At 44.1% G+C, this 15722-nt stretch overlaps 1 long non-coding RNA gene across 1 annotated transcript in view; it reads right to left on the bottom strand.

Annotated features, from left to right (window-relative positions):
- Window positions 1–13242, bottom strand: part of LOC142831297 (uncharacterized) — a 42924-nt gene extending 29682 nt beyond the window's left edge. Inside the window, exon 1 of the long non-coding RNA XR_012907019.1 lies at window positions 13171–13242. This is a non-coding gene — a long non-coding RNA (uncharacterized LOC142831297). The remainder of the gene's footprint in view (window positions 1–13170) is intronic.
- Window positions 13243–15722: the final 2480 nt, after the last annotated feature.

Raw genomic sequence — 15722 nt, 5'->3', positions numbered from 1 at the left:
AGGCCAAATTCTCAAGTCCTTATTCACAAGTAAACATCAAATGCCTCCATCAGGGTGCTGAAGGGGCAATCTCGATATGGTGGTTTCGAATAAAGTCCTCCTCTATTATTTTTCCAGCTGGATGGTACACTATGCAATGTCATTCTACTAATGACATACATTCACTTAATTACTTCTGTAATTCATGCTGACAAGCTGAAGCAAGAGTGATGATGCTGACTACACACAGCTATGCCACGTGTTTGCATAGAGGTTGAAATGCCTTCCCTGTCATTGCTTGCCATTTAATTGTTCTCCTGCTTGGTATCCTCTTTCCTACTAACAAATGAGGAACAGGCAAAAAGCGGGTAAGTGTTTTTGTGGACAGCTGTGGTACACACGTGTGCGAACACACAACCAACCATCCTTTGGAAAGCACTCATGAGGTAGTAAACTATTAGAACACAATGCTCTGACAGAGCTAAACAATTATCTTAAAACACAATAAAAATAGAAACAAAGGTTATCGACACCATACTGACCTTGAAGCTAAGAAGCTAAGGAACAAAAATTGTAGAAGAGAAGATTAGGGAAGGAAAGTGAGAGCAAGTGTGAACCATATATAAATAGTAACATCACACACACACACACACACACCCATATTTTATGCTTCGCCTTTGTGTGAGACTCCCCTTGCGATGAATGGGCATTTCTGTTAGCAATAATGGGAAGTATACAATGCTAATTTGAAGCCACTGCCCATGGGCCTTAATTTAAAAACTATAATTTGGTTCATTCCACAAGATCTGGCTGTGCTTAAGGTACAGAAGTACTGGTAGAAATGCATACCCCAAAAAGCAGGAGTAAGGACCTGCACCTGGGTGGTGTCAAAATCTAGTGGGAAGACTAATTAGGCGGTGGCTTCAGAGACATAGGTAGAGATGCCACATGTCCAGCTGGATGAAGTTTGTATGAGAATCTTGGAGGGGTAGTCATCTTAGTCTGTAACTTGAAAAATGAGTAGTCCTGTGGCACTCTAGAGACTAACAATAATATAGGTAGTATCATGAGCTTTAATGGGCAAAACCACTTCCTCAGATGCGCAGAGTTGAGAGAAAAGGGGGGACACTCAATTTATAACAGGAAAAAAAAAAGGAGAGTGGGAAAAACTGAAGAACTGCATGGCCCATTTTAAAACCTGCTCTCCTTACATTCAACGCACTTAGCTTTTAATGACAATTATGGGACAATTCCAGCCCACTCAAGTAGCCTCATTAGCACCAGCACTAACAATGACAGGTACTTTTCCCCCCTCTTTTCGCTCCACTCCGCTCAACTGAGAGTATGTCTACACAGCAGGGCAGAAATTGAATTAAGTTACGCAACTTCAGCTAAGTCAATTGCTTAGCTTAAGTCGAAATAGCTTACTTCAGCTTTTGCCTGCTGTGTAGACAGCAGGAAGTCTGAGGAAGAGCATGCTTCCTCTGACTTCCCTTACTCCTCAAAAGGAGGGTTAAGGGATTTATAGTAAAAAGTCCTCCAGCTTGATATTATTTTGACATGTCAAAATTACTGCTTGTAGTATAGACAGAGTCGATATTATTTTGGAATATCACCAGTTATTCCAAAATAACATTGCTGTGTAGACGTACCCTGGGAAAGAAGGTTTTGCCCACCCAAGCTCATGATATCTATACCTTTTCGTTAGTCTCTAGCTCTGGTCCACACTAGGGAGTTTTCAAAATAACTCACTTTATTACGAAACAAGCGGCACGTCCACACTACCAACCCCATTATTTCGAAATAACAGGCTGGTTATTTCAAAATAATAATGCCTGCTTTCAATGAGGAATAACGCTAATGTTGAAATAGTTATTTTGAAATAACAGTAGTGTGAATGCTACGGGTGCTGTGATTTTGAAATAACTACTCCCCAGAGTAATTCAAACGAATTACTCCCCAGTGCTTCCTGGGGCTCTAAATTGAGATAGTGTAACATTAATGGAGCCTGCCTTGGACTGATTTCAAGGCTTCCCCGTAGTGCGGGCCCGCTATTTCAAAATTATTATTTTGGGAGTTATTATTTCAAAATAAACTTATTTTGAAATAATTTCCTAGTGTAGACATGCCCTAAGGTGCTACAAGACTACTGCTTGTATTAGAAAGTACGTATTTTAAAGTATGAGCACTGGGTAGCTAATCACAGCTCTGGCAATTCACTGGGAGGTTTTACACTCAGGGGATAATGACTTCAATAAAAAAAAGGGGGGGGAGCAAGCAGCAGGAACAGATCTTTTGCCCTGTATAAAAAAAAAGTAGTATTTTCATGCATGCTGCCCTGACAATTTCTTAATAAATACATTTTAAAACAAAAATATACAGAAATGTCACTAATTAGGCTATAGTTTTAAGTTTCCTGGGATGCACTGCTATTCATGCACTACAGGTCAAATTGCTACAACTGTGATGAAATTGAATTTCACCGCTGACTATTATATGTATGAGTCCTCGATAGTTGTATTTTAAATTATTGTAATATTAAGGAGTACTGCAAGACTCCCACCCAACCAGAGCAAGTAGGACATGCTCTCTAATCAATTTTAAAACTGATGCAGTGGTCCACTCCAGGAAAATATGGTTAAAAAGTGTGAAGGAAATATCCTGGATATGTAGCTTACATTAAGAGGGAGAAACCACACGTGATAGATATTACTCATCTGCCTTAGCTGCAGTATGTAACCTATCCCTTAAAATCAGCCCCTGTAACAGATGACTGGAAGAGTTCATGCAATGCTGATTTTTTAAAGAAAAAGACTCCATGGGTGATCCTGACAGTCTCATTTCAGCACCAGGCAAAGTGATTGAAACTACAGTAAAGAACTGAATTATCAGACACACAGATAAACATGATATGTTGTTGGGGGAGAGCTAACATAGCTTCTGCCAAGAAAGTCATACCTCAAACTAGTAGAATTATTTCATGGTATCGACAAGCATGTGGACAGGAGTATTCCAATTGTTATAGTGCTCTGGGACTTTCAAAAAGCCTTTGACAAGATTCCACACCAAAGGGATAAGAGAAAAGGTCCTCCCACAGATCAGTAACTGGTTAAAAGCTAAGAAACCAAAGGTAGGGATAAATGGGCAGTTTTCACAGTGGAGAGAGGGAAACAGAGGAGTCTCAGGATCTATGCTGGGACCTGAGCTGTTCTAGAATAAATAAGGGAAGGTAGAAGGCGGGAGGAGGAGGGATAGGGAGGGAATGAGGCGGGGGGGGGGGGGGAGAGAAAGGAGAAAAAAATAGTAACTTGAACATTCCATTTCACAAGAGGCTGATAAGATCAATTTGCACCTCTAGAAGTATCCATTGGTTGGTTGGAAAAGGGGGTGAACAATAAGGAGACAAAAATGTGCAGACCATACAAAATTATTCTTAAGTCCAAAGTTGACTGCAAAGAGTTACAAAGGAATGTCCATAGTGACTGGGCAACAAAATAGCCAATGAACTTCAATGTTGATAAATGCAAGGTAGTGCACATTGGAAAACAAATCCAAATTATGCACACAAATTAAATTAGCTGTTACCACTCAAGAAAGTGATCTTGAAGTTACTGTGGATACTTCTCTGAAAAGCATCTGTGTAATATGCAGTGGTAGACAAAAAAACCCCAAACAGAATGTTATGGGCCATTAAGAGAGAAAATGCCAACATGTCACTACATCAGATGTTCTCAAGCATTTTCTTTCTGATCCTTCCCTACTTCCCCACATGCGATAAAAACTCCACAACAACTGTTTTTCTACATACAAAAGCCAGGGCTGGCATGAGGGGGAAGCAGGTAAGGAAACTGCCTGGAGTCCCATGGCATAGGGGGTTCTACAAGCTAAGTTTCTTAGGTTCAGCCATGGGTGGCATATATCAGCTTTCACCCAGAGCTCCCCTGAGTCTAATACCAGATTTGCCTGGTGGGGACCCCCTGAAACCAACTGATGGCTTGCCCAGAGGGTTTCCATGCACTAAATAAATTCATGATCTACCCACACCTTGAATATTGCATGCAGTTCAAGTAGTTCCATCTCAAAACAGAGGGGGAAAACATGGAAGTACAAAGGGCAAGCACCAGGCATAAACAAGAGAAGGGTTGCCAGGTGTCCGGTACTGACCCGGACAATCCAGTATTTTTATCTCCCATCCAGTAAAAAAAATTCAGAAAATACCAGACACCTAAGACATCTGGTATTTTCTGACTTTTTTTCCCATCCAGGAGGCGAAAATACCTGGTGCTCACCTCGTTCTGCAGGGGAGCTGTCTGGCCTGGAGCAGGGAGACAAGATGGTGGATGGCAGCCAACAGTCTGTTAGGGCCAAAAAGCCTCAAAAGTGTTTCGTAAAGGGGCAATGCTGTTTTTGTTTGTTTTTTGCTTAATAACTCTTGGGGTCCTTTTTTTTCTGCTCAACTTAACTTTGGTTTCCCCCCCCCCCCCCCCCCCGGAATTTTTTCCCCGGTGTTTTTTTTTGGGGGGGTCTGTATTTTTGGTTAAATCATCTGGCAACCTTAAAAAGAGTACTGAAGACCAAAAAAATGGCTCTCAAATTTAATGAAATGGGAAGATGAGGGTTTTCATTGTAATTAAGACACGGAAAATAAGGCTGCTTGGGTTCAGTACCAAACACCTCATCAAGCAAAGGAGCTGTTGGACAGTGTTCCCTGTAAGCTGTGCACTTGTGTAGCTACTCAGCAGATCACCCACAGCTAGGTTTTGTATTTCTACGGGTGGTGCACATAACAAAATGTACTCTGCACATGCATGGAAAAGATAGGGGGAACATTGCTGTTGGCTATTCCGGCAGCAGCAGCACCCGGCATACATGTGCAGCAATTCAAGCTGGAGCAAAGCAGCAGCAGCAGCAGCAAAGACTTTAATATCTGTTTACTACCAATGACAGCACTAGCAAGATTGCAGAGGATAAAGGGTTTGCGAAAGAAGCAGGCTTCAAGGACATTAGAAAGAATAGAGCAGGAGTGAGATAAAAATGCAGACAGCTGTTCCACATAATCATGTGTGCAACTGAAAAACAAATTCCTATCATCCAAAAATCTGAGTTGCTGAGTAAATTGATACATAGGGCCTGAGCCAAAGGTCGCTGAGATTTGAGACTTTCCAGGAGCATTGGATCTGGTCCATAGAGTGGCTGCTACTATCAAAGGGGGCAGGAGGGAATGACATTATATTACAGTAGTCGTCCTTATTCCAAGTATGGGAAATACAGCATATCACTCAGTAACTAATACCATGGCAAGGTAATTGTGGGTTTTTAAGTGGTCAGCAGCATTACACACAATCAAGACAGGAATGGACTAGAGTAGCTGAAAGGGGCACTTTGCTTAGAAAGTGATACAACAGAGCTCCAAATAAGCAGCTGGTGACAAGGCCATTTAATATTCTCCCTTCCCCATCTCACAAAAATCTGTCACGGCCCTTGGGAAATGGGGACGAGGCAAACGACTGGTCCAAATCAATCTCTATTACATTACCTCAACAGAAAGACTTGAAGAATTACAGAACATTTTCATTAATCTTGCATGCTCCTGTGGCACGTCATTGTAAATTGCATCAACAGCAAGACAGAGAAAGTGGTTATCATCTGCAGACAGGAGGGAAGAACAGAAAGGGGAGAATCTGAGCTGGGTTTCTGTCTCTGTTCATTTAAAGGGAAAGACAAGGGAAATTGCTCAACCCTTCTGCACTCTCTTTCAGCATCTAAGTAGGGTGAAGGGTTGGGGTCATCTCAGCTAAAGCTAAAGGTGATGCAGAAGGGAAGAGAGAAGCCTGAGGGTGTGGAGGGAAATGTATTCCCTCAAAAGCATCCTTTAGCCAGCCTGCAACTTGCATTTGAACACTTCACACAGCAGCAGGGGAGGTAACAGCCACACCGGGCCCCTGGGCAAGATGGAGAAGGCTGGCTCCATGCTCCCAGAAGGGGGGTGTCCTCATGAAGAAGAGGCAGGGCACCCAGGGCCTTTTAGAATCACTGGGCCCCAGGGCATTTGCCCCCTTTACTCCCCTACCCCCTGTAAATTGATAGGCCTGTCTCCACCTGAAGGATTCCAAAGGCCTTCAAAAACAACCGGACTTGATCCACTCACCTTACTGATCTTCCTTGAGGCCCAAGTCATTGGAAAGACACCCATCACTGCGGTAGGCTTGCGGTCAGGCCTTCAGAGAAGCCAATAGCCCCAAGATATCAACGTCAATGAAGCTTTTCATGAGAGTAAATTGGGCTGGATTGGCTCAATAACTCACAATACGCTTGTGGTATGGGCATGGTCCTAGGTGCATCTATGCAGGATCTGCACTGTGTAGTTTCCAGCTGCCCTCGTACTTGCATAGCATCTCAGATGGGATCATATCAGGGCAGCTAGTCCCTCCCACTGCCTATGCTGCCGTGGGTAAGCTCTGTTTAGCGCCCTAGATCAGTCAGAAAGGCCACAGATGCATCTCATTGAATTGGAGATACCAAGACTGTGCACCACAATGGGGGCAGAGGTGTTCAAACCTTTCTGACTAGAAAAATTTTGATTGCCCTCCTTTGAGGCTGTCAAGAACAGAGAGGGAACATAATCCAGATTATCACATCAAAGTTCTGTATGGTACTATCAGCTCCCATTCAATGTCAATATCGGTATTTGCTTTAAATTTCTAATAGGGAATGACAGAGGTAGGGATTAGTACAGAATATAGATTTCTACACTGAATTATCTCTGATTTAGGAATGAGCAAAACAAGTTAGAAAAACATACCACATTCAAAATCTTGAAATGCCAACATTAGTAGTCAGACTAATACGGGCAGGGTAGGCACAAATAAAGGTCAGACAATGCAGAGCTCATGGGAGAAATTTTGCTTGGAAAGAATTTTGTTGAGAAAGTTAGGGAATCCAGAACAAGCTTGTAAAGCAAAGTGTCTTTCAGTCATTAGCCTCAGCCCTTCATCCATTGTGCACCTTGTAGTCCATCCAAGTCATATGAGTAAAGGTTACAGGACCTTTAAATACCAAATCATTATTGGGACTTTGTCTTGTAAGAGCTGAGCAAATAAGTCACAACAAATGTATTCAGTGACTGTTGCCTCTTTCTGCTCATAGAACAATTGCAAGCGGAAGTCTTCTGTTTGTGATTTGATATTATTTGACAATTTCTTCACTGATTTCTCTCCTTTTTTAATCTGTATTTATCATGAGATTTGTGGGAATATACAGTATTGGCTATTGACACCGAGTAGGTTAGTTATGATTGGTCAGGTAAGATTCATGGTATTGCTCACATTCTCTGACTTAAGTGTGCAAATATTTTCCGTGTGAGTATCTGCTTGTACAAATAATGGATTTGGTTTCTGTGGACGTATTAAGTTGAGGATGGGTATTAGCTTTCTGTGAACCACTGTAGCAGTAATAGAAATAGGTTTGTAGAAACGTTCAAAAGGTTCAAATGACACTGAAGTCAATGTGTGTGTCTAGTCAGAGTTAATCAATTTAAGTAAATATTGACAGAAAATGGTTTTGCATCCTACTTCCAGCCTTAGAATTTTAACATATCCTATTAATCAACTCTCCAAAGTAATAAATAACTAAAAATTAATGCAGAGGATACTCTAAAGCTAAAAAAAATGGGTTAATTAGAAGTAAAGAGTTAATGAATTAAAACAAAACCAAAAACAAACTGTCCACCCTCGCTGTTGAAATGATTAACTATTGAATCAGTGCCTAGAAAGTCATTTCCACTGCAGCACCATGAAAACAATTAAAGGCGGCTAAAAACAAAATACAGATTCCCTGACAGTGTCTAGGCCTGTAAGATGTAGAAGCTCAGTCATGTAAAGGAGAGTGTTTATGCTATAGAATATGAAGCCACATTTAAATTAACACAACAGAAAGTGATAGTTTGTCAAAAGGCAGAGCAAAATTATTAAAAAAAAAAAAAAAAAAAAAACAGTAAGAGACTGCTACCAGGCTGTAAAATGTGCCTCATCTGGCTAGTTAGAATCAAACACAGAGCCATATGTTCTATCAACGGTAGTGGGAGGAAAAGACACAATTCCATTTTTGCAAGTGCAAAGTTATCAGGCTTATGAATATTGAGGAGACTGCAGGCAGAGGGACTCTGAAAAAACCTGTCAGCTGTTGATTAAGTTGAATTGAAAGCCTAAGTCAATGTTATTTTATCCCCCGATGAGCAATCACAAATATCAATAGGGCTAAGGAACAATACTGCGAAAAGGGTACAACATATAGATGACTGAAGATTTACCCGGAGTTTCTCGGGTCCTTAACTCAAATAAGTTTTGTTTTTCTTTGTTTAAATCATTACTCTGGGTAGGGTTGAGGACAAGGGGTTCAGTAAGCAGGCTGCCATGGGGAGAGCGGACAACCCCAGCCCTCTTTCGCTGCAGCAGCTTGGGGCCAGGTGAGAAGCACTTGTCCATGGCCACTGCAGCTCCAGTGGGCACGGCTCAGGGAGAGGCGCATGTTTCCCGGCTTTGGGACACAAACAAACCCTCTCAAATATATAGTAGATAGCTGTCCCTTTCTCCACCCGTGCTCTCTACTGGCCAAAAGGGGTTATACATAGCACAGTGCCCATCTCTGGCCTCACTCTTCCCCCTGTAATAATTCTGTAGTATAACCTCCTCCTGCCAGACGATTCCTTTTCCATTTTATGAGACACCATCAAATTCCACTCACATCCCATTATGCTGGCACAACCAAACCCTGGCCTTGCTTTACGTTAGTAAAAGAGGAGCTGCATACCAAATTTGGTGGTACAGAAGGGCAGACAGACAGATGCACATTTCTAAAATATAAAGCGAGACGATCATTCTTCCAGGGAGAATAGCCTCCACTGAAGCCTGCTGAGAGCAGGTTCAAGTCCCATGGAAATCATAAGCTTAAACCTGTCAACCTGAAGCATGCCAAAATTATGACACTGGCCTACGTCATGAAATTCTACAGAAATTCTTTTTCTTTGCTTGCTAGTGGCTGAGCCTGTAGCTTACACTTGGGCTACATTGTCCCAATTTTCTTCACAAGCAAGAAGGCTAGAAGTGTGTGTGGGGGGGGAAGGGGTTAATGGAAGATGAATTGCATATAACTTCAGCAGCTTTTTAAGAAAGACCAAATATTGTGAGACTGATGATAAAACTGGAGTGGACTAGGACAGTAATATTGTATCTGCATTTTCCAGTCGTGTTTGACCTGCCTTCACATTACCAGATGCTACCAGGCAACACAGCTTTAAAGCTTATTACCAGGGCTTGACAAACTGCAGTTTCTACTCGCCCGTGGCGAGAAGATTTCAGCCGGTCGCTCCGTGCGCCCCATTCACCGGTGCTGCGCACATGCGCAGTGCCCGTCTGGCGCATGCACGGTGCGGGGCTGGCAAGTAGCTCTCGCCACAGTTTGTCGAGCTCTGCTCATCACACCCTAATGAACCTGCCCAAAACCTATTCACTCTGCCCAGCTTCTCCTCATGCAATATCCATTCTCTCCTCCCTCAAAAATCACTCCAAAATCTCCTTCCCCATTTTCCCTCTCAGCCTTCACTCTCTTTCATCCATCTCCCTAAGGCTACAGATCTGGCACAGAGCTATTGGTGTTCAAAATAATTGGGAATTTGAACAAATTCTATGATCCCCTTCCCCCACCCCACAGTGCTGGCTCTTTTCACCTCCAGGAGCTGTGACTAGCCCATGGTGTCATAGCACAGCTGAGGTTTGGCACCTCTGCCCCTCCATAGATGGAGATAGAACTAAATGTGATTGCAACATCAGGGGTCATCTCACAACACCAATCAAATTTGTCCCTCCCTTGCTTTGGTTCTCCATCTGTGGAGAGGTGGAAGTGCCAAACCCGAGAGGCACGGATGTAGCACTGTTCGTTGTGCCTGGAGAGGGAAATTAGACCCAGAGCTGTAGGACAGGGGTTGCCACTGAGAGCCGGTCACATCACCTTTTTTTCTTTTTGGTCCCCCTCCCCTGTGTCTGTCAGGCTATGGCTAGACTGCAGGCTTCTTTTGGAAGAAGCTTTTCTGAAAGATCTTCCAGAAAAACTTTTTGAAAGAGAGCATCTACACAGCAAAAGTACAACAAAAGAAGCGGTATGCTTTTTCAAAAGATAGCGTCCACATTCATTGAATGCTATCTCACATTTAAATTGTGATTGCTATGGACAGAGGGCCACCAGGGCACCTGTGTTTTTTCCTGGAGGCCTCTTCTTTCGGGGGGGGGGGGGGGGGGAACAAAAAAAACCACTCTTCCACATCCACACATGCCTTTTTCTGAAAAAGATTTTTTGGAAAAAGGTTTCTTCCCCATAGAATGTGGTTTACTGCCATTGGAAAAAAAAAAAAAAAAATCGCTCAATTCTTTAGACTTTGTCAAAAGAATGCAATAGCAGTGTGGATGTAAATATTGTTTTTCCAGAAAAAACTCTGCAGTGTAGACGCACCCTCAGTCTGTTTGAGGGGGAGGAGGAAGGGCAGATATTCAACATTGCTGAGAGGGAGAAAGGGTATGGAGAGGATGTTCAGGTGACAGGATGTGCCTCACTCTAGTGAACTAAAGGGGGAGACTGTGGAAAAAGTAGAAGGCTGAGCCCAGCCACTGGAGGGAGCCACGAGATCATTAAGCCACATGGCATCCCCGAGAGCCCCTGTCAGGGTCAATTCTCAGGATCATTGGCCTCCTCAACACAAAGTTCAAAAACAATAAGAAACCCCTTTGCCCACCTTGTTTTTGAAGGAAAAGATCTCCACAGTGTGTGCCCATTCAATCGATTTTTACTGGTGGGTTATTGGAACTGGACTGTTTCAAATAATTAAAAAACAGGATACCTAGGAACCTGCTATAAGGTCGTTTCCAATGTCATCAAATCACTACCCTAGACTCCTCCGTGTGCGGCTCAGGTTTGGGACAGCAAATCACCAGCACGCTTCAAATTCAGTGTACAGCTTTTACACTAGCTCTTTCAGCAGGCACATATGATTTCTCAGCAATAAAATCCCCAGTGCGCACATCTATCGGCTCTGGTAAGTAATGCAAATCTATATATTATTTATCATTTACACTTTAGAACACTGCCATTAAAAGCACTTCTCTCAATTGGCTTGTTTTCGTCCTGCTTCGGATCACTTTGACTCTGCATCTGCCTGCGCCAAGTGAAAATAAAACATTTGACAAACACCCGTTATTCAAAACTCACCATTCTGTAGGCTCGTCCAAAACTGTCATTATAAAAATCTTTCCTGCACTGCGCTTGCTTAGCTCCGGGCATTATTGCTGGAGGGGAAACCTGCTACTTTGCCCTTTTCCATATAAGCTCACAGAGTGAAGAACATGAGAAAGTGGTAGCATTTGTGACACAACCCTTTCCAAGATCTCCCTTAGAACTAAGAAGTCTTTCAAAAAAAAAAAATTATCCTAGCACAGCAGTATGGGCTAATTACACCCAACAAAAGTCATTGGAAAGAAACACCGCACTTAAGCAAACAGCTCACCATTACATCCCATTCCCAACAGTCTGTGGTTGCCCTTTTGGACCATAAACATCTAGTGTTAGGATCTTCTCTCCTGATCACATTGTAAAATGCTATACAAATAATATTTAAAAACACACTCAATGTAAGTATTAATATGTTCATATATGTATTATTTTAATGCAGTGTGCATTTTTATCCACCTCTACTCATATCAATGTTCCCTGCCTGGCACTTCTGGGGGGACCGACCTACAAATTCTAGATCACAAACCATAAGTCTCTATTACTTGATTTAAAGGAATACACTAATTCAATGTTTCTTAAACGTTTTAAGACCAAGGAACACCAAACAATAGTTTTGTTTTTTAAATGAGGAACACCAAGGATTTTTTGTTGAGCCAAAAGAAAAAAAAAAGGCAGGGGGGGGGGGTAGAAGGGGGTCAGGGGAAAGAGAAAAAATGTTGCCTGCCCCTTTAAGGGCAACTATTTTGAACACTTGTTCTCTGTGGCACACTGGTGTGCCACGGCACACAGTTTAAGGAACACTGCACTAATTCAAAGGTAATAACCTCTATAGAAGGTCAGACAGCCACTTTGTGTTAGCTGGACTTACATTGTTATGTTTGGGTTCAACCTCTCTAGTCCAGCACCCTCAGGATCTGACCAATGTGGAACAGAGCATTTGCCAGACCATGGGAGGTCAATATGGTGTAGTTAGCAGCATTTCTAACACTTGCACTGTTTACTGAGCTCTTAGAAAACATTTAGGGGTAAATTAGAACTAAACAGCAGCACAGAACACTGAGACTCAGGACTGGTGTCTGAAAACAAACTTTAACGGACCATAGGAAATTTGACCACACCCATGATAAGTGGACATCTGGCTAATTAAAATCATGCTGGACCACAAATGCTTCCAGTTACCAGAGAGGTTCAGCCTGTATAATGCAGCAGAATTCCCAATCCATGAGGGTATGTCTAGACTACATGACTCAACGGAGCCATGTAGAGGAGTTTACTAGACACAGGAAAATGAAGCTGCGATTTAAATAAAATCACATCATTTACATCAAAATGGCCTCCACGCTGTGCCGATCAGCTGTTTGGTGGCACAGCAGGGCAGTCTGGACGCGCCGCGGGTGACAAGGGAAGCCTTTGTCAACCACTCCAGCATTCCTGGCACCACAACAGCTTTGCCTGCATAGCCACATAGCTAGCAATGCCTCCAGGCTGCTTTGCTAGCTTGCTGCTGTGAATAGGACAGGAGTTGCAGCCAAACTTTTGCCCTGTCTCCAGGTAGGTCCAGCTCCTCCTTCTTAAGGGGTTTGCTCTCCTCTAATTTCAGACACTCTCTGTCTCCTCCCCACCCACAGGGCCAGCCCCAGCCCACAACATTTTGATACCTGAGGCAGGGAGCTCAAATGACACCCTATGGCCCCTCACTTGGGCCAAAACTTTGGAAGGTCTTAATTCTCTGGGTCCTAGTGGCACCTCCCCCCCCACACACACTCTGTCTGGCACCTGAGGCAGCCGCCTCAGTTCACCTCATGGTAAGGCCTGCCCTACACCGGGCTCTGCATTCACCCTTCCCAGGCTCCTTTCCAACTCTCCCTTCAGCTCCCTGCAGTCTCCTGAGCAGCCTCTCTCAGGCCTTCCTACCTGGAATCTGCCCCAGGCCTTTATGCCTGGGCCTCTCCTCTGCAGCCTGCCCATGACTCAGCTGTGCTTTCCTCCTTTTAAGTCCCAGATCCCACACAGGTGGAGCAGTGCAGGGTTAACTGAACTGGGCTGACTGGGTCCAGGCTTTTAAAGGCGCAGGACAGCCAATGACAAAGGGAGAAGAAAGTAGACAAGTATAATCTCAAGACTGATCTGCAAAGGGATTTAGTCACTCATCCCCAGATTTAAGCCACTGCAACCCACAAAACCCAACTCAGCTGCCCCCTAAATCTTTAGCCATCCAAACTCCCTTGGTGCCTAGGCTTTTACTGTAAAAGTTCCTCTAGACACCACATCTAAGCATGCACATAGCTGCCTCCTTCTAGTTATCCAGGCACCTATCTCCCACTGTTTTATCATGCAAGCAAGGTACTAACAATCTTCAACAGAACTTTATTGACCAAAAGTAAACCTCTTTACAAAGCTGCTGCACCCCACTGTAGCTTTCACTCAGCCCTGGCTCATCTCCTCCCCTCTCCTTCCTGTTTCCTGTGCTTCCAGACTCCCAATAGCCAGTGGCCCTAGTTCTAATAATTACAAGCAGTATCTAAAACACCACACTCACCTGCAATCCATGACCCAGAGGAAGATAGCCACTCCTCTTCATAACTTGCACTTAGGGCCTAATCCAGTAGATGTACTCAGAGGCTGACTAAACTCCACACAAAATGCCTAAAGGTAGAAGGAATGTTTGGGCAAATATGTGAGCCGGAGAGAAAACGCCTGTTCAAATCTTTCCTCATCATCATCTGGGGGGAATTTGCCTGGAGGTCCCCCACATGCCCAATAAACACCCTAATCATTGGGTTAAAGGTTTAACAAGCCTCTCAACTATCATCAGAAATCCATCACCACACTTTTGTAGATCTCATTGTAAGAATGCTTGTCCCTCATTCATCTACAGGGAGCCTAATTTGACTGTGTGGATCCCATTGTTGTTCCAGTGACTTTCTAGGCCCCTAAAAGTTAAGTGTTGTAGTGCCTACATCCCCTTGTGGATCCAGGCCTGTGCCCCTCTGAATGTTGTCGGAACAGTACGAGGTACCACTAAAATACCTGGATTCATTCCCTTCTACAGAGAAGTTGCAGTTTTCATTTGTAAACACCTGCCACTTTCTTAGTTACTTCAAAACAACAGGAGATTTTTCCACTGGAGCCCCAGAGAATTTTGATCTGTGGTTCTGTCCTTTTTCCAACATAGTACATGCACCAACTTTTTTCTGTTTGATTCAACACACAGCCAAATCACATGTTGGGTTGCCAGCTGATCCCCCCAAAAATATCGGACGTGCGGTATTTTGGTCAAGCAAAAAAAAAAAAAAAAAAAAGAGCACAGGCTAATAAATACTGCCTTTCCCAGCCACTCCGCCCGCCCCTTCTGATGGGCCCAGACCGGCGATAGTGGCCCCATCTCTCAGCTGGGACTCCCAGGCTCCCAGTGCCGATCGCGGCCCCACCTCCCAGACTGGCAGTCCCAGCTGGGAGGCAGGGCCGTGATCGCCACTCTGGGCATGTCAGAAGCAAGAGGGGCGGGGGGCGTGGCTCCCAGCGCCGATTGCGGCCCCCGCCTCCCAGATGGGACTCCCAGCCATGCCTCCCACCCCCACTAGGATTCTGACATGCCAAGAGTGGCGATCGCGGCCCCGCCACCCAGCCTGGGAGTCCCAGCTGGGAGGCTGGGGCCGCAATCGGCGCTGGGAGCCTGTGATTGCGCAGAAGCTTAGCGGGGACGGGGGAGACCCAGCCACTCCTCCTGCCCCCACCAGGCTTCTGTGCAATCACAGGCTCCTAGTGCCGATCGTGGCCCTGCCTTCCAGCTGCTCCCCCCGCCCACGCCAGGCTTCCGTCCGGTGCGCAGCTGGAAAAATCAGAGAATACCAGACATTGCGCATGTCCGGTATTCTCTGATTTTTTTTTACCGGATAAAGAGCACAAATACCAGACTGTCTGGTAGAATATCGGACACCTGGCAACCCTAACATGTCTGCCTAGCAAATTGATCAAGTATATAGTCTAGGATTATTACTTCCCTTTATAATTTACCTGGAAGATACTTTACTTACAAAATGTCTCATCTGGTCTTTTGAATATTTGTACTTTATTAGGTCACTGAGGCAACTATAGTAGAGACTAGATAGAATTGTTCACAAAATGTTAACAGAAAGGGCTCTTTTCAGGAAGCCTATGGAATTTGAACAAAGTGCATGTAATGCTGACAGGCAGAATTGAACCTGGGACCTTCAGAGCATAATGCTCAAGCCTCTACTACAGAGGTAAGTAAATACCAGCCTACGGTGCACAGATCACCATTCGCAGCTTCTGGGAGCAGCAGGAAGCAGTGTCCCAGTCCATGTTACAGGTTATTTTTAATTACCTGTTGTTAATGAAGCAGACCCTAGGAGGTGGCACTTGTAAGTGGGTGTGTGGCATTGTGGTTTATACAGGGAGGACATGGCTGTGTGCCTGATTCTCTATCTCCCAGAGCCATTTAC

This window comes from Pelodiscus sinensis, chromosome 13 (genome assembly GCF_049634645.1).
Source record: "Pelodiscus sinensis isolate JC-2024 chromosome 13, ASM4963464v1, whole genome shotgun sequence".
NCBI lineage: Eukaryota > Metazoa > Chordata > Testudines > Trionychidae > Pelodiscus > Pelodiscus sinensis.
The sequence above is the reverse complement of the archived record's forward strand: the minus strand, read 5'-3'. Positions and strand labels throughout refer to the sequence as shown.